This window comes from Culex pipiens, chromosome 3 (genome assembly GCF_016801865.2).
Source record: "Culex pipiens pallens isolate TS chromosome 3, TS_CPP_V2, whole genome shotgun sequence".
Taxonomy (NCBI): Eukaryota; Metazoa; Arthropoda; class Insecta; order Diptera; family Culicidae; genus Culex; species Culex pipiens.
Genome location: NC_068939.1, coordinates 72,120,179 through 72,146,107, shown reverse-complemented (window position 1 = coordinate 72,146,107; position 25,929 = coordinate 72,120,179). Strand labels below are relative to the sequence as shown.

General features: G+C 33.1%; 1 protein-coding gene across 1 annotated transcript in view; it reads left to right on the top strand.

Moving 5' to 3' along the window:
• The window catches only part of LOC120426777 (protein rhomboid), a 154,039-nt gene that overhangs the window by 83,316 nt on the left and 44,794 nt on the right, over positions 1–25,929 (top strand). The window lies entirely within an intron of this gene.

The window sequence follows — 25,929 nt, the reverse complement described above, 5'->3', positions numbered from 1 at the left end:
TGATGCAACTGCTGCACATTGTGTATACCAAAAGTTTTTCAAACGTATTATTTTTGTTGACATTATTTTTTTGATCACTATATCACATTTCTTCGCTCAATAGTGACGGATTAAAAAAAATGCCACCAAATAAAAAAAAATAGAAGTTTTTGATTAGATCAGTTTTAATTTGGATTCTCATTTTTGGAATTTTGGTTTATGTTTGAAAACAAATGCGTGGGTGATTTTTTTTTTTTGACAAACACACTTTCAATTACAACGAAAAACTGTTTTTATCTCAAAATATATTATTTGATCAAAATAAGGAAGTGATAGCTTATTTGCATTGATGTTAGCTTCACTGATCCATGAATAATGACAAAAAAAAACAATTGTAGATATCTGATAAAATATATTTCTGAAATTTATAATGCCCACAACTACTTATTTCCAAATTTATTGTTCTGGTCTGTGCATTGGACCCCTCCAAAATACACAACCTTTTGCAACACATGCATCATCTGTTTGAGTTTCTCCCAGGGTCCCAGGGTCTGCAAAGCTCTGGTCCCCCCATCATTAATAGATGTTTCGCACTCATTACAAACAGGGGCAACAACAACAAAAAAAAACCATCCCACAATTTTTGCGCGCGCTCCGGTCACAATCGCATTTGCTGAATTTAATTTCATATCTGCAGTGAAATATCTGCAAACACAAACAGCCTAACAACTGACTGTACTGGCGTATTTTTCCATTTTCCACCCCAGAAGTTGTGGAGGAGAGTGGTGAGGAGGTTCGCATACGCGATCTTCGATGCGAGAACAAGATCATAAGATACGGCGCGAAAAGGTTCGTCGTCTGCTCGCGCCAACTCTCCCCCAGAACTTCGGCAAAAGGGACGCGTTAGTTAATGGGCGACTGGGGTAAACCCATGGTGGGGTGTTTCGGGAGGGGAGTGGTTTGAAAATGTGTAAGGTAATGTCACCGATATTGGTTTATCTTTAAACATTAAACATTAAACATTAAACATTAAACATTAAACATTAAACATTAAACATTAAACATTAAACATTAAACATTAAACATTAAACATTAAACATTAAACATTAAACATTAAACATTAAACATTAAACATTAAACATTAAACATTAAACATTAAACATTAAACATTAAACATTAAACATTAAACATTAAACATTAAACATTAAACATTAAACATTAAACATTAAACATTAAACATTAAACATTAAACATTAAACATTAAACATTAAACATTAAACATTAAACATTAAACATTAAACATTAAACATTAAACATTAAACATTAAACATTAAACATTAAACATTAAACATTAAACATTAAACATTAAACATTAAACATTAAACATTAAACATTAAACATTAAACATTAAACATTAAACATTAAACATTAAACATTAAACATTAAACATTAAACATTAAACATTAAACATTAAACATTAAACATTAAACATTAAACATTAAACATTAAACATTAAACATTAAACATTAAACATTAAACATTAAACATTAAACATTAAACATTAAACATTAAACATTAAACATTAAACATTAAACATTAAACATTAAACATTAAACATTAAACATTAAACATTAAACATTAAACATTAAACATTAAACATTAAACATTAAACATTAAACATTAAACATTAAACATTAAACATTAAACATTAAACATTAAACATTAAACATTAAACATTAAACATTAAACATTAAACATTAAACATTAAACATTAAACATTAAACATTAAACATTAAACATTAAACATTAAACATTAAACATTAAACATTAAACATTAAACATTAAACATTAAACATTAAACATTAAACATTAAACATTAAACATTAAACATTAAACATTAAACATTAAACATTAAACATTAAACATTAAACATTAAACATTAAACATTAAACATTAAACATTAAACATTAAACATTAAACATTAAACATTAAACATTAAACATTAAACATTAAACATTAAACATTAAACATTAAACATTAAACATTAAACATTAAACATTAAACATTAAACATTAAACATTAATCATTCAACATTAAACATTAAACATTAAACATTAAACATTAAACATTAAACATTAAATTTAAATATTTTTTAAATTTTTATTCTAGAACACATCTTATTATGTTACCCTCATCTGTTGATAAAGTAAAAGTGAAATTTTTAATGTGCCTCAAGCTAGTGTGCAATGTTTGCCGCGACGTTGGCGTGGACGACACACAAAAAGGACCTCACCGAACGTATAGAAGAACGTGGGCCCGCGAAAAAGAGAATAACCAACTGCAGTAGAATTGGAAATTAAGAATTTTGTGACTTTTGTTGCGTTCGTGGAGGATTTGGCACATGTTTTTTTTTATGTTTCTCATGAAATATTTTTGTATTATGAATGATTGGTAAATTTTGTAAAAACCTGATAACTATTTCAGAAAAATAGTTTCGAAATATTTTATTTTTCTTGTACAAAATTTTAAAATTGTAGAGTTCACATTCTGTGCCAAGAATAAAATAAAGCGGCTGGTCTGGCGCACTCAAAAGAGGCATCAGGCGCGATCAGTATTTTTCGGGACCCGGGCCCTGTTTTTGGGGCTTGTTGATGCGCCCGGTGCAGCGCACCATATGTCGCGGGTCTTCAGACCTCGTAAGCCCTTTTTCCACGGTCTTTCCCCCCCGGGCCTGATGTGCGACCGCAAGTGCAAACAGAAACTGCCAGCCAGCCAGCCTGCGCACACAAGTCAAAATATTCCGAGGAATGCCAAAATTTTAAAACAATGCAGACGGCGAATCTAACGGTACTTTTTTGCCGGTTCGGCTTTTTGGGGTCTTAGAATTTGCGATGCCCCTCGCCGGCTGTCGCGTTTTGGCGCTTTGGAGGGAGTCCTGCGTGGGACCCGTGACTTGTTTAACGTAGTTTGTCTTTAAGTTGAACAAATCTATTGAGAGAAAACGAGCGGCTTTTCAATTTATCAGTTCAAGTTCAATTCAATGTCCAAATGTCCACATGTCCAAATGTCCAAATGTCCAAATGTCCAAATGTCCAAATGTCCAAATGTCCAAATGTCCAAATGTCCAAATTTCATAATGTCTAAGCGTCCAAATGGCCAAATGACCAAATGTTCAAATGGCCAAATGGCCAAATTTCCAAATGTCCAAATGTCCAAATGTCCAAATGTCCAAATGTCCAAATGTCCAAATGTCCAAATGTCCAAATGTCCAAGTGTCCAAATGTCCAAATGTCCAAATGACCAAATGTCCAAATGTCCAAATGTCCAAATGTCCAAATGTCCAAATGTCCAAGTGATACATTTTGTTAACATTTTAAGATATTTCGATTTTATGTTTGGGAGTTTATTTTTCTGATTTTATGCAAAGATTGGTTGTAATTTGTACACTAATAATGTACTTTACTTTCTTTCTTCCAGGTGAGTTAACTGACGTCATTAAGGTTTGTTATGCTGATTTATATTATCTTTGAGGGGTTTACAATAGGATGTAACAAAAATGACTTTTTGGCGGGCATTCAAGGGTTTGTTCCGGTGGGCATACTAAGCCCAAATCCAAAATATGAGCTTGATTGGACGTAACAGGAGCTGGCGCTCCGGCCTTCAATTTTAAATGGGATTTAACCCGTAAAAAAAGATTTTTTCAAAAATGTCACTTTTTGAGGCATTTTGGCCACTGAAGCGTTTATTTTCAACATCATTGGCGTGTAGGCCAGATCCTTGCGCATCTTTTGGTATATATAACATTGAAATTTGGAGTACCCTGGAGCTCGGTACAGACCTTCAAAGTTTGGCATTTTTTCGAAAAATCGGTCCCGGCAAAAAAGATATGCGTCGCGCCTCGCGACGCCCTAGACGCCATTTGATTTTGCCGGCGCCGATTTTTCGAAAAAATGCCAAACTTTGAAGGTCTGTACCGAGCTCCAGAGTGCTCCAAATTTCAATGTTATATATACTAAAAGATGCGCAAGGATCTGGCCTACACGCCAATGATGTTGAAAATAAACGCTTCAGTGGCCAAAATGCCTCAAAAAGTGACATTTTTGAAAAAATCTTTTTTTACGGGTTAAATCCCATTTAAAATTGAAGGCCGGAGCGCCAGCTCCTGTTACGTCCAATCGAGCTGATATTTTGGATTTGGGCTTAGTATGCCCACCGGAACAAACCCTTGAATGCCCGCCAAAAAGTCATTTTTGTTACACTCTAGGTTTACAAACTCTGTATATGGTTAGTTTAATATACTTAAGGGAAGCTTTTAAAATAATGTAAACTAACTGATTGTTTTAAACAGTTTGGAATCTTATTACGAAAGTTACATATCAAGGTTTAAAGGGCTAATTACGATTAAAAATGCAATTCAAGTGCATCCCATGCAGCACGAAAGCCATTATTATCGTGTCCAACAAGATCATTCTAGAGAATGGTGGAACTAAAATTACTTCATCGTCACTAATTTGCGTTGTTCCAGATAGTGTTTCCTCCTCGAAAAAGAGTGCGTTGATGCGCGTCGCTGTTCAACACACGGGCTAACAAATGTTTTAAAATTTTGCGCCATCAGAGTCCGTTCGAAACTAGTCGGTTCACAGCTGAATTTATTTATACGGTGGAGCCAATTGCCAATACTCATTACCCGGAATAACTCTGCGTTCGAGAGCCAGCCAGGTAGCAGACCTTATGATTAATTCAACACGTTCCTCGGGGAGAAGAACAAGATTCAAACTCCAGAGCGAACGAAAAAAAAACTCATCCAACAGGAACGCACGAGCACGCGTCCATGTTTGATGGAGGAAGATGCACTCGCGCCCGGGTGCAAATATAATTGCATCAACTTACGCAGCAGCAGCAGCAGCAACTGGCAGCAACAGGAGGAGTTCAAGCTGGGCACGAGAATGTCCAGCTGGACTAATAAATTCCTGCGCAAAGTGAGCGGTTTGAGGAACGGTACCAGTTTTCGCGAGCACGCGCTTGCACTCAAATAAGAGGAGTTCTATGGGAACTTTGACTTTTTTTTTTTTTTAATCTTGGTTTAGTCTGAAGTTATAAAAAAGGAATTCAAATTAAATCGGAATTACTTCGGTTGGGAAGATATTATTTTAAAACCATTTTTATTGTGTTGCAAAAAGTAACACAAAAATGCTGAATAACAGTGAAACTACTGCCAAAAGCTTAATAAATTCACAAAAATGTATTAGGTATCGATTAATTATACTGCAGGCTGAAACATTTACTTTAAAAATATATAAATACTAGCAGTAAGCTTTCGAATGTTGGATTTTTTTCAATGAAAAAATGCATAATAACTTTTTTTGTCTCCTAGTCAAATATCAAATCGTTTCACTGTTATAGTACAGGAAAGTTAGAGAAATTATCGTTTAACTTAAAAGATTTTAATGCTAGTAATTCCAAAACACTCGTACTTCCATTGATTTTGTTTATTTAAAGACAGTGCATTTAAGGATCTTGCATAAACCACTTTGGAACTTTTTTTTAACAATTTAGAGTAACTTAATTTGTTAGGGTTTATCAAAAAATCATGTAGTCAGACATTAACACAATATATTCTAACAAAATAGCATCTCATGATGGACGTAAAATAATTTAATGAAGTTGGTAAAAAAAAAACATTTCGGAAGAACACATAGTTTCAAAAGGGGTATATCCATCGGCTATCTAGGATTTTCGAAATTGACTTTTTGTTGTAATTTTAAATTGGATGAAACATAATCCATGCATTCCCTTTATCATTAGCCTGTAATTTCCAACTGACGAAATCTTGGATCTTGGTATGGTAACCCCCTTTTTGGCACCAATATTTTGAAATCATACAAAAAATAATATTTAGAGAATCTGATTTGATTTTATTCATTTCAATCGACTGTTCATATTGAACTGATCAGCTTGTCTGTAAATTTCATGTCAAGATTTAATTCAGATAATATTAATTTCTGAAGCGTTCACAACTAGAAATATAATTTTTGTTTACCTTGAGCAAATTGGATGAAAATTTAATTGATTTTAAAAAAAATCAAAAAGGGTTGTTCGAGAAAAAAATTGTTGGAAATAAGATCGAGAAATAATTGTTTGAAGTTATACATTTTAAATGTGAAAAAATGTCGTTTTATTTTAGCCACTTATACACTTTGGAAATTATTTTGATCTAATTAATTTATTAGGCTATATGACCATATCATTAAAATTATATCACAAATGGAACCATGAAAAATCACTTCGTATCACATGAATTTCACCCAAAGAATGCAACCATGTTTCAAAAACTCGCTTCAAATATTGTAAAACTTTGAATTGTGATTTCATGAGATAGTGTTTCATGTTGAATAGCGCTAGAAATAAGATTTTTAAGGCGTTACATACATGTAAATTAGCAAAAATTTTCAGGGGTTGGTATGAGCACACACTACATATTTTTTAAAATGTGTATTCAGGGCATTAAAATATACATTTCCATCTATTAACAAAATAAATATTAAGACATTTGGATGTACCATTGCCGAGATATAGCTTTTTTAAGTTAGAAGTTTCAAAAAACGGGTGCCACGATATCTCAACACTGCGTTGACCAAAACGGCTCAAAATTTTGGTGAAGACTCACTAAGCTGGTCCCGTGTGCATGATAAAGGCCGATTCTTAAAAAAGTTTGTTTTAAAAAAAAATAATATTTTTTAGTTTTCCATACAAAAAAACAACAGTTTTTGATTTTTAAAATTTGTTAAAAAGCCTAAATTTCAAAATCGGGCTCCGGGTCATGAGAGTCTTGAGAGTCCTCACTCCAAATTTCAGCCAATATGGTCCATCCCATCTCGAGATATCGTGGCACCCGCAATTCAACTCGGTGTTTTGAGAAAAACTATCACAAAGTTTGACGGTTCGCTTTGTGCATAGCAAAACATTACACTTAAATCGTCTTCGACTCACTTAAATCATAAATATCCTTATGAAACTTTCTGGAGTGATTGGAAATCATCTTTTGAAAGGATTTGATAAATAATCGGAAATATGATTTTTTGAGAATTTTACATGTATGTAACCCCTTAAGGAAATTCATTGATTATCTATTTCAGGGGTGCCCAAAGTTTTTAGAGGCCGGGCCAAATTTGAAGCTCAAATGAGCTTGCGGGCCAAATTTACAAAATAGGTTATTTGAAAAAAAAAATTTAATTACGTTGTTTTAATTTGAAAAGACTAGAAAATACATCTATCTGCTGAAGTTTTTTGAAATATCTGTTATTCTCTGAACATTTCGTTAATCAAAAATAATAGAAAACAAAATGGCAGTTTTCTATTGGTATTGTTGATTTTATTGCTTTAAGTATTTAAGAATAAAATGTTTTTAGCTGATAGTATTTGTGTTTTCAATAAAATTTTACAATTTTTTTTATATTTCGAAAATGGTTACAATTTATGTAACGGCGTAATTGTATCTTTAAAAAAATTGTGACTAATGAAAAATCGTCGAGAGACCAAATTTCCACATTTTAATGAAAAAAACTGTTAAAAAAGGTTTTAAGCACCCGTGAAGTTAAATGGCATGTCATTATTTCCAAAAAATGTAATGTGTAATAAAAATAATAAAGCTGAATCCACATATATTTCCATTAATATTTTGAAGTTTTTCGAAAAAAATATTTTTTATCTAATTTTTTTTAACAATTTTTTAATAATGAAGGGGGGAGGGTTGGTTAACAAACGCTTTGTAAAATATTTGCAACAGCTTTATTTCTCCGTTTTCAACATTTTGTCTGCCTGAATCAGATGGTAGTCAATCAAATTCGTTATCCAACTGTCATGAGTTCAAATCCCGAGGGAAGGTTTCTCAATAAGTTTGAGGGTCAGTTCGTAAAAGGGTCATTTTGACTTTCAAATTAATATAGAATAATTATATTTTTTAAAATTAATACAGATTTCTAAATATTTCCTAAAATGTTTGAAGAAAGTTTTGACGATATTTAGTAGTTTCACTCACATTGAAACGTGTAAAATTGTTTTAATTATTAAGATTTTGAACAAAATATTTGTTTCCTAAAATGTGTTTTATTAAAAACAAATAAAAAAAGTTTAATTTATTGAAAAAGCATAAAATCACTTTAGAAGCGGTCAGCGGGCCATTTTACATAATCTTTCAAAATGGGTCCGCGGGCCACAAAAATTAACCTCGCGGGCCACGTTTGGCCCGCGGGCCATACTTTGGTCACCCCTGATCTATTTATTCAAAAGTTGAAAATATTTGTTCAGAAATAAGTAACATTATTTCTGCATGATTTTTTTTTTCATTTCATCTTAGGCCGTTGCAAATATTTTTTGAAGTTTAAGTCCCTCGACTCTGAACAAAGTCAAGGGGGGGGGGGGGCAAAAAAAAATAAAAAAATATAAAAATTGAAATTACGAGCCATGGTTTAAAAAATTAATGAATAAAGTGTTATAAAATTCATTATACACCTGTCCAGTTGTTTTGCCATCATTAGTTTCCAAAATATCTAAGTATTGACGAAAATTTAATTTTTTTCGAAAAAAAAATTGCGCTGCTGTACATTGGAATTTAATATAAATTCAAAACATTTTTAAACAAGCCCAAACATGATAAATATGATTATATTGGAAAATCTGTAACATTTCAAGGAATTTTTGGATTGAACCCGGCAAAGTTGTAGGTATTGATGAGGTCTTTATAAAAAATAGGTTTACGGAAAAAATGAGTTTTTTAGTTAACTTTTTTTTCACAAAAATTCAATTTCCCAAAATCCGCACTTTTTTATATGTTTTAGGGAACAAAAATCTGCATCTTTTGAGCCATTCAGAAGTATTGACCAAAGTTTGCCGACGAGTCATGACTTTTTGAAAGGGATTTTTGTAAAAAAATGAAATCTTTTACTCAAAATTTTTAACCTCATTTTTTTAAAGTGTTTTTGCAATCGAAAAGCACTTAACAATTTTTATAAATAAGTGCATCTTCCAAGATATAGCCATTCAAAGTTATATTTCGTCCCAAAATTTCCGGTTTTAATTTTTTTTAAACAGTGTCCATGATTGTCTATGTTCCAAATTTCAAAAAAATTGCTATAAAATTGTCTAAGAGACATTGAAGATTGGACCTCAGGTTTCTTAGATACAGCGGCTTGAAGAAAAAGAAACGGGTAAATTAAAGTTTTTTAAGTCTTACCCAAATAACCCTCCAATTTCTAATGTCGATATCCCAGCAACTAATAGTCCGATTTTCAATGTTTTAATATGAAACATTCGTGAAATTTTTCAATCTTTTCGGAAACAATGTTTAAAAAAATATCAAGACTAACTTTTCAAAAGGGCGTAATATTGAATGTTTGGCCCTTTTGAAATGTTTGTCTTGATTTATTTTTTTCAAAATATTTTTTTTCAAAAAAATCGAAAAAATCCACGAATGTTTCATGTTTTAACATTGAAAATCGGACCATTAGTTGCGGAGATATCGACAAAAAATAAAATCATGACTAACATTTCAAAAGGGCCAAACATTAAATATTACGCCCTTTTGAAATGTTAGTCTTGATTTAAAGTTTTTGAAAATATTGTTTTCGAAAAGATCGGAAATTTTCACGAATGTTTCATATTTTGACAATGAAAATCGTAACATTAGTAGCTAAGATATCGACAATAGAAAATGGTGGGTTGTTTGGGTGAGACTTAGACAACATCTATTTTCCTGTTCGGAAACGAAGGGTTGAATCAACAAATTTAAAAAGAGCAAACTATAGAGAATTTTCTCAGCTTTTTAAAGATATTTTTTCATAGCAAATATCAAAAATGAAAAAATAGACACCAAATTTATAAAAAAAAATCCTTCAAAAGATACAGATTTTTGAATATTCATATATCATTTTTGTATGGACAACTGCCAAATTTGTATGGATCATTATATGGACAAACTAATGATGCAAAATGGGTTCTTTGAGCATACCGAAGGCACCAAAAAAGTTTCAGCCGGATTAAAAAATACAAAAAAAATCGAATGACCGAAATCTCAGAGAATTGTTCATTTACAAAACCACTTTATTGAAATACTATTACTTCATTTTTTGTAAATTAAATTAATATAATCTGCTTCCATGTAATTTTTTCAATTACTATGCAATGGAATAAAATCGTAAATAATGAAAATCCAATTTAAGATATTCTAAATAGAGCATGGAAAGAGGAACTTTAAAAAAATCAGTGTTAAAAGTTTCCTATTATGACTTGTTTCATGTTACTTTGCTAATGTTTTGAAATATAAAAAAAATAAATATGATTGTTATTCTTCGATATTGTTTTCAATGTTAAGCTAAATCATAAATATCTGGTTGGTCGCAAAATTCTCCCAATAATGAGATAATTTAAACGAAATTAAATTGTCTATTTTAAAATGTTTTTTTTTTATTGTTTGAGAGAGAACTCCTCAAATATACAAGATATGTCATCTTTGTACAACACAAACTGAAGACGGTTCGATGCGATAAATGATACGTTCATGATAAGAACATAAACTCAGAAGCTGAGCGAAAAACATGGGGAAAAGGAGCATGCGCTCCAGGTTTTGTTACGCAATTGAGGCAAAAACATAAAAAAAGTATTGAACACGCGTTCAACTTTTACTGATGCAAGACACGGCAGCGATACACCAGCAAGAAGAAATAAACAGCCAGAATTATTTTCTGACGGCATTTTTGTGCAAAACAACACTACTGCACGGAGAAAAAAGAGTTCCCAAAATCGTGAACAAGCGTTCATGAAAATGGGAACCTCGAACAAAGTGTTCAAATTTCATGGTACGTTTTTCAAAATCGTACCATGGGATTTGAACACTTTGTTCGAGGTTCCCATTTTCATGAACGCTTGTTCACGATTTTGGGAACTCTTTTTTCTCCGTGTGGCAGGCAAACATTCCATCTGGCAGAAGCGACCACAAACAGTTAGGTACCATATTGCCATCGCGAAGTTGGACAAGTAGCAATTACTTGATGTAAATGTTGCCTCTGTAGAGCTTCGGCAGCTTGGCATGGCTTGTTGACTCGGTGTGGCACATGGCAAAAAAAGGGGAGCAACCTTCAACCATCCATGGCGTGGCGCTTCACGGCTCGATAGAAAACGCGCATGACACGTGACCACGCGCCGGAAGGTTGGAGGACGTGGCGAATGTGATGGCAAATGGATTGAATTGCATCATTTTTTGGTTGCATAAGGAGGCGCTGTTGTTAACATAAATTTTCATAGTAACAGAAGTCTGAGAAACGTTATGGGACCATAACTATAGTTGAAACTAATGAGTTTTTTTTATTTGAATGACAACGGCAACAATGTATCTCTTCTTCTAACTGTCCAACAAAAGCTGGAGCTTCGCTGGACGTTCGAACGCATCCTTCATCCTTTCAAAGCAATCGACAATGTAAAGCGAGATACAGAATCCGAAACCCACTTCACTGTTTGAAATCAATCAATCGAGAAAAGAAAAAAGTATAAATAACTCCATTAAACCGGTATCGGGGAAAAATGCGTGGGAAAATTTCTCCCACCACAGCCATTGCTCTCTTTTACTCCGACATCGTCGGGGTCCCTGAGCTCAAAAAAAAAAATCAGAAAAAAACAATCTTCCCGAAAACCAAAACTAAAAAATACAGACCAAGTCCAAGTCCAGCGGTCGGAGTAAGAAAAAAATTATGAAGAGAGAGAGTACTCGAAAGAATTTTCAGCTGAATGAAATCAAATGGTGCCGGTTCAATTAAATGTTATTACATACTTTGGCTCGCATTATACATTTCATACACCTGATCGGCGAGCGTGAGAGCTGGCAGCGGGACTCGGAACCTCTTCTTCTTTGTGACTGACAGGCGGCCGCCGGACAGCTTCCGCTTTTTGTCTGGCAACACTTCCACGACATTCCCGCAGAATGCTGGAATCAATTGGCTTTCGTCAATTAAATTGCATGAATTCAATTAATATCCGTGATTGATTGAGTGAAGATTGCTGGCTGCCTGGCTTTATTTGGTCATTTACTCGGAGTGTTACGGGTCGGCCGTCTCGATTCGGTGGAATGAAAATTATGTGACCCGGAGTGAGGTTCGATATTTTTTCGGAATTTTTTTTCGGTTATGATCCCTTCGAATAGTGAAGGTTGGGGTTGAAATGAACTTGATTGACTATAATACAACCATAACTGTTTTGCTAACCAAAGTTTCAATCCAAATAATGCAAATTTTATTTCAAATTTTCTCAAAAAGAAATTTATAGATTCTGAAAATGAAATCAAAATAACTAGCAAAATTGATAGTTCAATATTTAGAATACATTTTGTAACGTTTTTTTTATGCATTTTGAAATATTTTTTACGAATTTTGTATTTGGGACCATAGATTGAAATTACTTACCTTTCTTGTCATTCTTGAATGACAAAAAGACCTATCTTTCATCACCAACAAAGAGTTGCCGCGCGCAAAAACGAAAAAATGTCGGAAACAAAAAAAAACTTTTTTTCACTATTGCTTTGAAATTGCAGCGATGACCTATACATATTTTGGTACCAAAAGTAGCTTCTTTTTATTACGAAAAAAATGCAGTTCTTGCAAAAAAAATACGAAATGAGCTATTTTTGGGACCACCTTAGCACGGTGTAGATCACTCTAAAAGCCAATGAAAAAGTACGGGCCAAGGATCCCCCAGAAATGTTTTGAGCCCGATCGGATAACTTTTTTCTTGGTTTATGTAATTTTCAAATGGAATTGTTGTAAGAATAAATTAAATTTTAATCTCAACTACAAAAACAAGAAATAACGATCAAAAATAAAAATGAGTTTGCACTCCCTCCATTGTTTGCTTTAACATTTGATTCTCCACAGACAGCTCGTACACCTGCACTAATGATAAAATAGTGACCGAAAATCATCTCAAATATTTATATAATAACTCAGAAACTTTAAAAATACACTCAACCCTCGGTGGTTGGTCACTTTTTCGTTTGACACTTTTTTAGGGGTGTCAAACTGGGTCACTTTTTAGTTTGACAACAGTTTGACAACAGTTGGCGTCAAACCATCGGGGTTTGAGTGTACTTTCAAAAATGTCTGCAAAATGTCAAAAACGGAAAATTATTTGAAACTATTTTTGAATTTCTCCATTTTTTGTAAATAAATTTGCAAATCTGACACCCTGGACTAAGCTGCATAGGTGGTTGCAAGTAAGGTTGATTGCCTAGCCTTTAACCTTGGTTGCATTAGGCTATTATTATAAACATGTTATTGGAATTAAAGAAAAACCAAACGTTAAAATTCAACTGTCAGTATACGAGTTAGCAAATTAGAAATAGTTAATTCAAAGAATCTTGCATTCAAATTGGTAGATCCGTTTTGCGTATTTTCAGAAATATTTTATTTATAGCCAAGAGACTTTCAATTTGGTATAAAAATGTTGTATTTATCGGTGCCATAAGATAAAACGGAGGTTGTGAGTTTTGCTATGAACATTATTTGCATTTTACAGTACTGGTCAGAAATATTCGACATAAGAGGAATTTTTTTTCCTAGTTTTAATTTCAAGCTACAAAAAAGTACATGAATATCACTTAAGTGGTCAGAACTCGAGACAGGGTTGCCAGATCTTCAATGTTTTAGACTCGTTGGAAAGGCCTTTCGATTACCTAACCAACGATGGGTCGGATGATGGATCCGGACATTGTTTACGTACATTTAAGTGAGATCCGGCTACAAAAAAGTAAATAAATGTCACTTAAGTGGTCATACCTCGAGACAGAGTTGCCAGATCGTCAATGATTTGGACTCGTTGGAAAGGTCTTTCAATTACCTAACCAACGATGGGTCGGATGATGGATCCGGACACTGTTTACATACATTTTAGTTAGATCTGGCTACAAAAAAACTACATAAATACCACTTAAGTGGTCAGAACTCGAGGCAGGGTTCCCTAGTAACATTTTAGGTTTTAAGTAGGCCATAAAAGCCCATATAGGCCGTATGAAGGTTTGCAGAACCATGATAAAACCTATAAGTTTAAAAATGTTACTAGGGTTGCCAGATTATCAATGTTTTGAATTCGTTGGAAAGGTCTTTTGATTACCTAACCAACGATGGGTCGGATGATGGATCCGGACATTGTTTACATTCATTTAAATGAGATCCGGCTACAAAAAAGTACATAAATATCACTTAAGTGGTTATAGCTCGAGACAGGGTTGCCAGATTATCAATGTTTTGAACACGTTGGAAAGGTCTTTCAATTACCTAACTAACAATGTACATGATGAAGTTTGGTGCAGTTTACTGCCATTTACTCAACTTTCGAAAATATACGAAAACACATTTTGATACATAACTTTTGAACTACTTATCGAAACTTCAAACAATTCAATAGCACCGTATGGGACCCTAAACCAAGTCGAATGCGACTGGTTTGGTCAAAATCGGTTCAGCCAGTGCTGAGAAAACTGAGTGACATTGTTGGCAACATACACACACACATACACACAGACATTTGTTCAGTTTTCGATTCTGAGTGGATATGTAGGTCAAGGTGGGGTTTCGATCTTTAAATAAAAAGTTCAATTTTAGAGCAGGATTATGGCCTTACCTCAGTGAGGAAGGCAAAATCACAAAAAATATATTGGGATGACCAAAAATTTCTAAAATTAACCAAAAGCTGGTGTTAAATGTGTCGGATCACTTTCAAATCGTCGCCGTCGTGCTTATTTGTCGCATTTGCATTTTGGGTCAAATCGAGTTAAGAACGATGTTTTGTGCAGCTCACAATGCCTCACCTTTTGACCTTCACAGATGCCCAAAATTCGATTTCAATACTGAGATATTCAAAGAAATCCGAAAAAACTCTTTGCATTTCAGGTGCCAAAGGGATTTCAGGTCAGAACGCGTATGACGCACATACAAGTTAGACTGCCGTAAACATTTGTAATTATAACTCGGGACTCCAGCAACCAACTTCAACCAAACTTCGGGACAATGCACAGAATGGTCAGCCAAACAAAACGTGTTTATTATTGTTTACATTGCGTGCTCTAGTTTTTGTTTACTCAAGGTCAAACATTAAAACGCGTTTTTCTCGGAACGTCGAAATGGCGGGTGCGACAAGATAGCACGACAGCGTCGAAATGTGAGATTTTCTGTATAAGGCTTTCTAGGCCCAGTGAAAAAAAATATAATTTAACCCAAAAATGTAGAACTTCTCGTCACAGTGTCCTGATGCAAACAATGATCGAGCTCGAGCTGTCACAGCCGTCACAGCCCTGCGAAGTATGTTGGCTGCCATATCGGGCGGTCAGTCAAAAAAACCAGCTAGAAGTCGCCTGACAAGAAACTTTTGCTAGAAAGAGATAGGAAACCTGATGCAAACAATCGTCCAGCTGTAATGTAAACATGCTTTGAATGTATTGGTAAATTTCTGGCTAGAAAGCCTTATTCCTGAGGTTGAATTTTTATTGTCACTCTAATATCATTCAAATTGTTAATAATTGCCTAGATGCATAGTCTGGGCAAAGTCAAACTTCCAACCCAAAAATTTACTTCAATTTTAATAAGTTCTTAATTTTAATGCTGTTTACAAATCAAAAAATAGTTGAAAATTGATTTTTTGCGATTTTTGAGTTCGAAGGGTTAAGCTCTGGTATTTAATTAGTTAAAATTAATTTTAATTTCTTTGAGAATGACTTTAAATTACGTTAACAATACACTTCGTCGGGGAGGCGTCAAGCAATTAAAGAGCTTAGTATGGCTTTTTAGATTAAGTTTATGTTGTAAAGGGTTTACGTGTTAAAATATAATATTTTTTAAGGTGAAATAACAATCGAAAGCTTGCTCAGCTTGTATTTATTGTATTGAGCATCATATAACGTTTTGCTTATAGAGGGCAGAACAAAGTTTTGGGCTTTCACAGGGGGTTGAAACACTATTCAATGACAAATTCTGAGAAATGACCAATTTCAGTAATGGTCCACCGGCCATAAATGTGCTCCACTCTCCCTCATCGAAACTTGCCCGACATTTCCAGCAAACCTTTGACAGTATCGACCCAAACGGACGACCAATTTTTTTTCGGCAGCAGAGTTTTGAACTAAGGTTTTGGCAAGCAACCCCTCAATTATTGGCTCGAATGATCAAAAAAAAAAGAAGGATTCAAAAGAGACAAGGGCGCAGTCCAAAATCACCACTCAATTATTGCACCATTCCAAATGGCATGCATAAATGAGTGCCTTCGTCAACATTGGACGTTGCTGCTGCTGAACCATCATATGAGATGCACTGTCATTCCACCGCCACCATAAGTCTGGCCATTGTCAATGCTGGTTTGGGAGTCATGGTTGGTGCCAAAATTAATCTTCATAAAGTGACCTTCAATGTTGAGGGGAATATTGTGAAATCACGCCAAAGTTGAGTTGGCGAGTAACGACGAGTTTTGAAATTTGAGAATGGTTTGCCCGGTTTTGCAGCATAGGGGATTTCCCCTCGCAGATTTGAGCTGAAAAATGAGCAAAACCAAATGTGTAAATCCGAGAAATTAGTCATGAGGGTCATCAATTATAATCATGTTGATTCATGAAAATTGAGCACATTTAAGAATGAAGTTGTCAGTTTGTGTTGAATAGCAAATACACTATTTGGTAAGTTATGGACACGACAAGATTTTTGCAAACTTTCAATTTGCAGAACACAAAAATAAACCCCTAAATAAGTCTGAACCTATGTTTCAAATAAAACATTCATACAGGCAATCGATAAAACATTTCATAAATTCCCAGCCGAAATTCACCACACGCAGAACTTTACCAGAATTCTAAAGGAGTAAACCTCGTCTCATTCCAACGAATTTTGATCGATACGACGCGGTCAGCATGTGCCAGACTCGTGCTACTCCGGGCCGCGTCCACCAACTGGCCACCGGCAGACGTGTGGCATGGGCCCGAAACCGAACAGAACCTGTCCTCGCGGCCTGGAACGCGCCCTTTCGCCAGCTGCGCAACCCGATGGGACCATCAACAGCAAAAAAGAAAAAAACACTCGAAGAAATGAACGTCCCGTTGTTGTCATGAATAATTTACGTAACTTGATTGAAATGAAATTACACGAGAAATTAAAAATTAATTTGATCAAACAAACGACGACGGAAAAAAAGAGCCCCGTGCACTTGACGGAGGGGAAAAAGTTTTGCGTCGTGCGGTTTGTGCTTGAAATATTTAATGACCTGCAATTGCTGGGTCTGGTCTGGCCAAACTTTTGGAATTCCACCGTTCGAGGAATCGAACCGGAGGAATCCCTTGGGCGGCGGCGGCGTGTCCAGTCGACTTTCAAACGGCGCAATCGAGCCGAGGGTCATCATTCGGGCGAATATTTGGAAATTGGAACCGTTAATTTGTTTTTATTTTGTCACGTAGACAGGGGCGCAGGGGCGTAACTACTTCTGTGTATTTCTCATATTTTACCAAATAAATCATAACACTAAAAAAAATGCATTATCAGCCTGAGCAATTCTCTACGAAATCGTCCGATTTCGTGTATTTTTTTTATTTTTCTTGTATATTTTGATTTTGCGGAAACTTTGTGGGGCCTTCCCAATGATCAAAAATGCGATTATTTATCATTGGATTGCCCATAGAAGGCTCCATAAAACATTGGCAGTTGTGTATACATAAATGGTACGTACATTTTCGAATAATTTTTTTTTTGCGAATTTTCTGATCAATTTGGTATCTTCGGAAAAGTTGTCGATATTGATAAGAACTATTCAGAAGAAATACGCACATGGAAACAAATTGTAAATTTAAAAATTAATTATTTTATAAATAATAATTAATAAACCCTTTTGAAAAGTAGATCTGGATTTAAAATTTTCAAAATGTTTTTAGGAGATCGAAAATTTTCAAAAGTGTGTCAATATTTTTTACATTAGAATGGGGGCTGTTTAAATGAGACTTGGAAAAAATTAATGTTCTTTTTTCTTTTCTTTTATCCGCTGTATATCAGCAACCAGAGGTACAATCTTCAATTTTTCTTAGACAAATTTATAGGAAATTTTATGAACCCTAAAGAAAAATATTAATAAATTTGGACACTAGTATGAAACCTTTTTGCCTTCCTCACCTTACTGAGGAAAGGCTACAAAATCACTCGAAAAAAGAAATTCTTAATTTGACCTCTTAGACCCACCTTCATGTGTACATATCGACTTAGAATCAAATTCTGAGCAAATGTGTGTGTGGTGGGATGTTGATAAAAAATGCACTGGATTATCTCGGCATTGGCTGATGAACTGATTTGGACCGTCTTGGTATCATTCGATCCGTTTTGGGGTCCCATAAGTCGCTATTGAAAATAAATAAGTTTACACCCAAAGGAAAAAATATATCACAAAATCTCCAACAGTGGATTTGCTGCAGAAAATGTCACATTTTATAACATTTTTTGCAGCAAGCCCGTAGATAATTTTTGCCCGCGTGTAAACATTTCGGCGATCTGCAGTTCTCACCAACACATATAATGCTGGCCCGTCCCCGAGCAATACTCCAAAGAGAAGAATATGTTGGTGCTCTTTCACTCACAATTCATCAAGCGTCCATGGCGCGGTGGTAGCGTTTCGGATCAATAACCAAGAAGTTGGTGGTTCAATCCTCGTTCAGTGAAGGGGTTTTTTTTTGTGAAATACAACCAAAAAGCCGTCGGTAATGTTGATAATTGTCGGTAACGGGCAAAAATGTCATACTCCTATATCGCAAAAAATGAATGAGGACAGATTTCATGCAGATTCTGATATACTTTCATGCCGCCATGCATCACAATCATGCGACCGCCGTTTGGGTGTACAGACACTTCATTCAAAAGTCGAAAAATAGAAGTTTTCAGTCAAAATCAAACTTAGGTGAATGATTTCAAATTTTTCAAATCAAATCAAATAGGGTTAATCTTGAAAACGGTGCAATTTATGAAAAAAGAAGTTGATTTACAATTTTGAGTAAGATTTATTTTTATAGTTATTAAATTCAAGATGGTGGCCAAAATGGCGGTGATGAAATATTGAAAATTTGATGTTAAAAATTAGAAAATTAAAAAAAAAACACGATCCTGCAATTTCTCCAAATGATACAGATTTTTGAAATTTTGATCTTTCGAGTGCGAAAGATGAGAGCCATGTTCCCTTACGATTGTTTCTTTTGATGTGTGTGTGTGTGTGTGCAACCAACCAAACGGGACCACGCGGTCGCTTCTTACAAATTGAGTTGTTTCCATGTATTTTTAGATCTACATTCTATACATGCAAATAACTCGCATAGGCATTTGGAAGGTGTTAGCTCTGCCGAGCTTCGGTGACCCATTTCTACGCTGGCTAGCCGAGCGCGAGGTCCCTCAGCTTTTAGCGACAAGCCCCGCCCTGAAGAACGTTTGCACCAATCGGGTTCAAACGTTATTTAGAACTTCCGAACCCTTGTCAAATGGACAAGGACCCAGCGCGTATATAGTTTGATAGTAACAGTATTCCTAATTCCAGACGTCGCTCACCAAGCCGTGATGGCCTAGTGGTTAGCATTTTTGATTACCAATCCAAAGGACGGGGGATCGAACCCCGACTCGGGCGACTTTGATTTTTCGTTCATGTTCAGAGTTTTAAGATTAATATTTCCTATACTTTCTCGTTAGGAGCAGATGGGAATCGAAACCCAGGACCATTCGCTTAGAAAGCGAACACCGTAACCAGTCAGCCACGGCCGCTCCTCCTTACGATTGTTTCTTTTGATGAGCGTCAAAAGATTGACATTTGATGATAATTCTTCCATCACCGGTGAAGGAGATATGCAATTTTCATTGATCAAATATGAATTTTATGACACCAGTGGGAAACTAACATTGAAACTAACACTAACGATCCCCTCAAGATATAAGTTGATTCTTAAAAGAAATCTTCTGTGGAAAACGATGTTTGCCATTTTGGGTAAAAGGACCCAAACCTAGTTTCAATTAATTTTCTTTTTAAAGAAATAGTGGTCGATTACACTTTTATAATTTTTATGCATTTTTTCAGATATGGCGGTTTGAAAAAAAAACTTTAAACGGGATTTTTTAAATGAAAATCGAGATTTTTGCTTGATTTGATAGCTTTAATAGTATCACCCACCAGCCTTATACAATTTTAACTTTATAAAAGAAGATCAACTGGTAAAGTAATGTTTCGTGCAAATTTTGTTTTTCTATTTGTGTCATCCTTGACTGCATTTCTGAAGAGAAGAAAATGTAAGTGAAATGTGTTGATCTTTCAATATTTTGGTTCAACGTAGCTCAGTCACCGAATGCTACTCGATAACTGGGCTGAACGAAAAATTACGAGGGGACCACCGATGCATAATATTTTCCTGATGAAATATAAAAATAAAAATTACTCAAATTTATTTACAATGATGACTTTCCATATTGCTTTTATTGTGACTTGAAATTAAATAAAAGTTTGAAAAAAGTTTTTTTTTATTCATCGAACATGATTTTTGCATCCATCAACCCTTCGGTCATTTCGGTTTGTTTTGGAGAAATTCTTTACCAAAACCGGAAATGGATTTTATTTGTATTTTTTGATTTGGCTCAAACTTTGTGGGGGCCTTCCCTATGACCAAATAAGCTATTTTGCGTCATTGGTTCACCCATACAATTTTGGCTGCTGTCCATACAAAAATGGTATGTAAATATTCAAACAGCTGTAACTTTTGAGTGAATTTTCTGATCAATTTGGTGTCTTCGGCAAAGTTGTAGGTATTGTTGAGGACTTTTGAGAAAAAATAGGTACACGGAAAAAAAATTGCAGATTTTTTTATCAACTTTTTTTTCACTGAAACTCAATTTCCCAAAATACGTATTTTTTGATTTTCGAGATTTTGTGATATGTTTTAGGGGACAAAAATCCGCATTTTTTGAGCCATAGAGAAACATGGTCAAAAAATCTGCCGCCGAGTTATGAATTTTTGAAAAAATAGTGATTTTTGGAAAAAAATGAAGTTTCATGCAAAAACAAGTTTGACATTATTCTTTAATGCAAAATTGAATTTGCAATCGAAAAGTACTTTACAGATTTTTGATAAAGGGTTCCGTTTTCAAGATATAGCCACCGAAAGTTTGATTTTAGCGAAATATTTGCAGTTTTTCAATTTTATAAAACAAGTGACTATGAGTGACCATTTCTAAAATTTTTTTTTTAAAAGTTCAGAAAATTTGCTATAAAATTGTCTAAGAGATATTAAAGATTGGACCTAGGGTCGCTGAGATAGAGCCGCTTTAAGAAAAAGAAACACGAAAATTGAAATGAATTGAAATCGAATTGAAAATTCGTGAAATTTTCCGATCTTTTCGAAAAAAATATTTTGAAAATGTTTAAATCAAGACTAGCATTTTAAATGGGCGTAATATTCAATGTTTGGCCCTTTTAAAAAGTTAGTCTTGATTTAAAAATTTTCAAATTATTTTTTCGAAAAGATCGGAAAATTTCACGAATGTTTCTTGTATTAACATTGATAATCGGACCATAAGGTTTTTTTTATCAGACCTTGCCAGATGAGCCAGAAAAATTGAAGGTCTGCGAACCCTATCAAAAGAAATCAGTAATAAAATTGATTTGTTAAACATGTTAAGGGAGTGTTGCTAATTTTACTGAATGTATTGACTTTATGAATGTGAGGAAGGCACCAACCACCTAAAGGTGGATTACGTATCGTTTTTAAATGTTAAACAAGTCGTTTATTGTTACAAAATAACAAGATCATTTTTTTAAAAGTTCATGTATTTAATTTTAACATTTATTATTGAAGGTAAAAGAATTGGATCAAACACTTCAACTACAGTAATATTATCTTCCCCAACACAGAGGCCACCACTGGCGTGTCAGTCATACCGTCTGACACGCACTCACGCACGCAACTGCTGGGTTAAAAGTAGCATTTTTCCCAGCAGCAATCCGCAGCAGTGGTCAGTTCCGCGTGTCCAAACACCTGTCCCCTCCTAGGCGGCATCGGCACGGGGAAAAGTCCTCCTTTGTAGTTCCGTTCCGTTCCGCAACTTTCCTTCGCTTAGATCACATCATCAGTCGCGTACCAAAAATAAAAAAAAAAGAGCGACCGAAAAGCATTTCAAGCTCGAAAATTATCAAACAGAAAAAAAACTCGCGACCTTTTGATGTGGACAGGCCGCCGACGCCGCCACTAATTCAATTCCGCCGAAAAATTACCCCCGAAATATTCTCCGTCCAGTCCAGGCGGAGTTCGTCATTATTGTTTGTTTTTGTTTGCGGTGAACTGAACACGCGCGTGTGGGGTTTATTACCTACTCACTAGGCACCACCTGTCTTGGGAGACCCTATAGAGCCGAGGTCCCATTCGTCAGTCATGAGAGCGAAAATTCATATCTCGCGTTTTGTACGGAATTAAACAGAAAAAATGGCTGAGGGAAACCTCACTCAAGAGACACGTCCGTCACGAAGGCGATTTTAATGAGACAACGCGGCTTATTTGTTTACGTACCCTACGGGGAGGCAAACTATTATTCTTTTGGGAAATTCTTCACGAACATTTTTAGATGTTGTATTTTTTTTAAAGGAAATTGTTTTAATTAAACTATAACCAAAGAAGTCATTTTGTAAGCCATACAAGAGTAGTTCTTTACGAAATAGGTCTGTTTTTACACGGTAATTTTTTTTTGTGATTTTAAATTTAAGGGTGGATTTTCATGGATTTTTCGATGACCGACATCGAAAGCGGCTTTCGATGCTCGTGGTCAAATTTGGTCGAAAACTCATATTTTTCGACCAAGTTAAGTGGTAAAATAGTTTAGATTGATTGTTCATGGCAGTACGAACAATAAAAACAAATACTAATTGCCGGAAAGCCCCGAAAATGTGATTTTCCGACTTTTGATTTTCGATGCACGAGCATCGTAAGATGACCGACATCGAAAGCATAGTCACTACCATGCTTTGCTAAAATGTCAGTGCATCGTAGTTCGATGCCTGTCCTGTCAGCCATATTGCTGCCGCGACACCATGGACACAAACCAAATAACGCTGTGAAATATTTCCGTGAATATTTCAAGCAGGCAAGCGTTTCAAGCGTTTTGTGGCAAACACATGAGATTTTTCCGATGCCAAAATGGCAACAATGGAATCGCCTGATGTTGATGTCGACAAAGTTTTGAAAAGAGGCGATAGGCTACCTCAAATTATTTTAAAGTGGGTTTTTACGTTTTCAAATAACAAGAAAGAATTTTAATTTTATTTCACAGCATGAAATGTATGTCATTCAAGGAAAATGTTGATTGCCACCTATGATACGAGTGTTTCCCATAAACATAGAACATTTTTAAACAGTACGCTAGATCAAAGTGTGTACGGTTTACCAAGAACGGAAAGTTGAAAACATGGAAAAAATTAGATTTTTTTTCATATTTATTTTTATGGAATAAATATTTGATAATTGCATCATAGTTCTGGCTGAAGGCTAGAAGAGTGGGAGAAATTAAGAAGAAAAGCAAGTGAAGAAAAAAAATAAAGAAATAAAGAAATAAAGAAATAAAATAATAAAGAAATAAAGTAATAAAGAAATAAAGAAATAAAGAAATAAAGAAATAAAGAAATAAAGAAATAAAGAAATAAAGAAATAAAGAAATAAAGAAATAAAGAAATAAAGAAATAAAGAAATAAAGAAATAAAGAAATGAAGAAATAAAGAAATAAAGAAATAAAGAAATAAAGGAATAAAGAAAAAAAGAAATAAAGAAATAAAGAAATAAAGAAATAAAGAAATAAAGAAATAAAGAAATAAAGAAATAAAGAAATAAAGAAATAAAGAAATAAAGAAATAAAGAAATAAAGAAATAAAGAAATAAAGAAATAAAGAAATAAAGAAATAAAGAAATAAAGAAATAAAGAAATAAAGAAATAAAGAAATAAAGAAATAAAGAAATAAAGAAATAAAGAAATAAAGAAATAAAGAAATAAAGAAATAAAGAAATAAAGAAATAAAGAAATTAAGAAATAAAGAAATAAAGAAATAAAGAAATAAAGAAATAAAGAAGTAAAGAAATAAAGAAATAAAGAAATAAAGAAATGAAGAAATAAAGAAATAAAGAAATAAAGAAATATAGAAATATAGAAATAAAGAAATAAAGGAATAAAGAAATAAAGAAATAAAGAAATAAAGAAATAAAGAAATAAAGAAATAAAGAAATAAAGACATAAAGAAATAAAGAAATAAAGAAATAAAGAAATAAAGAAATAAAGAAATAAAGAAATAAAGAAATAAAGAAATAAAGAAATAAAGAAATAAAGAAATAAAGAAATAAAGAAATAAAGAATTAAAGAAATAAAGAAATAAAGAAATAAAGAAATAAAGAAATAAAGAAATAAAGAAATAAAGAAATAAAGAAATAAAGAAATAAAGAAATAAAGAAATAAAGAAATAAAGAAATAAAGAAATAAAGAAATAAAGAAATAAAGAAATAAAGAAATAAAGAAATAAAGAAATAAAGAAATAAAGAAATAAAGAAATAAAGAAATAAAGAAATAAAGAAATAAAGAAATAAAGAAATAAAGAAATAAAGAAATAAAGAAATAAAGAAATAAAGAAATAAAGAAATAAAGAAATAAAGAAATAAAGAAATAAAGAAATAAAGAAATAAAGAAATAAAGAAATAAAGAAATAAAGAAATAAAGAAATAAAGAAATAAAGAAATAAAGAAATAAAGAAATAAAGAAATAAAGAAATAAAGGAATAAAGAAATCAAGAAATAAAGAAATAAAGAAATAAAGAAATAAAGAAATAAAGAAATAAAGAAATAAAGATATAAAGAAATAAAGAAATAAAGAAATAAAGAAATAAAGAAATAAAGAAATAAAGAAATAAAGAAATAAAGAAATAAAGAAATTAGGAAATTAAGAAATTAAGAAAAAAATTCAGAATTTCTCAATTTCTGAATTTCTTAATTTCATATTTTCTGAATTTCTTAATTTCATAATTTAAGAAATTCAGAATTTCAGTATTTCAGTATTTCAGAATTTCAGGATTTCTGAATTTCTGAATTTCTGAATTTCTGAATTTCTGAATTTCTGAATTTCTGAATTTCTGAATTTCTGAATTTCTGAATTTCTGAATTTCTGAATTTCAGAATTTCTGAATTTCTGAATTTCTGAATTTCTGAATTTCTGAATGTCTGAATTTCTGAATGTCTGAATTTCTGAATTTCTGAATTTCTGAATTTCTGAATTTCTGAATTTCTGAATTTCTGAATTTCTGAATTTCTGAATTTCTGAATTTCTGAATTTCTGAATTTCTGAATTTCTGAATTTCTGAATTTCTGAATTTCAGAATTTCAGAATTTCAGAATTTCAGAATTTCTGAATTTCTGAATTTCTGAGTTTCTGATTTTCTGAATTTCTGAATTTCTGAATTTCTGAATTTCTGAGTTTCTGAGTTTCTGAGTTTCTGAATTTCTGAATTACTGAATTTCTGAATTTCTGAATTTCAGAATTTCAGAATTTCAGAATTTCAGAATTTCAGAATTTCAGAAATTCAGTAATTCAGAATTTCAGAATTTCAGAATTTAAGAATTTCAGAATTTCAGAGTTTCAGAATTTCAGAATTTCAGAATTTCAGAATTTCAGAATTTCTGAATTTCTGAATTTCTGAATTTCTGAATTTCTGAATTTCTGAATTTCTGAATTTCAGAATTTCAGAATTTCAGAATTTCAGAATTTCAGAATTTCAGAATTTCAGAATTTCAGAATTTCAGAATTTCAGAATTTCAGAATTTCAGAATTTCAGAATTTCAGAATTTCAGAATTTCTGAATTTCTGAATTTCTGAATTTCTGAATTTCTGAATTTCTGAATTT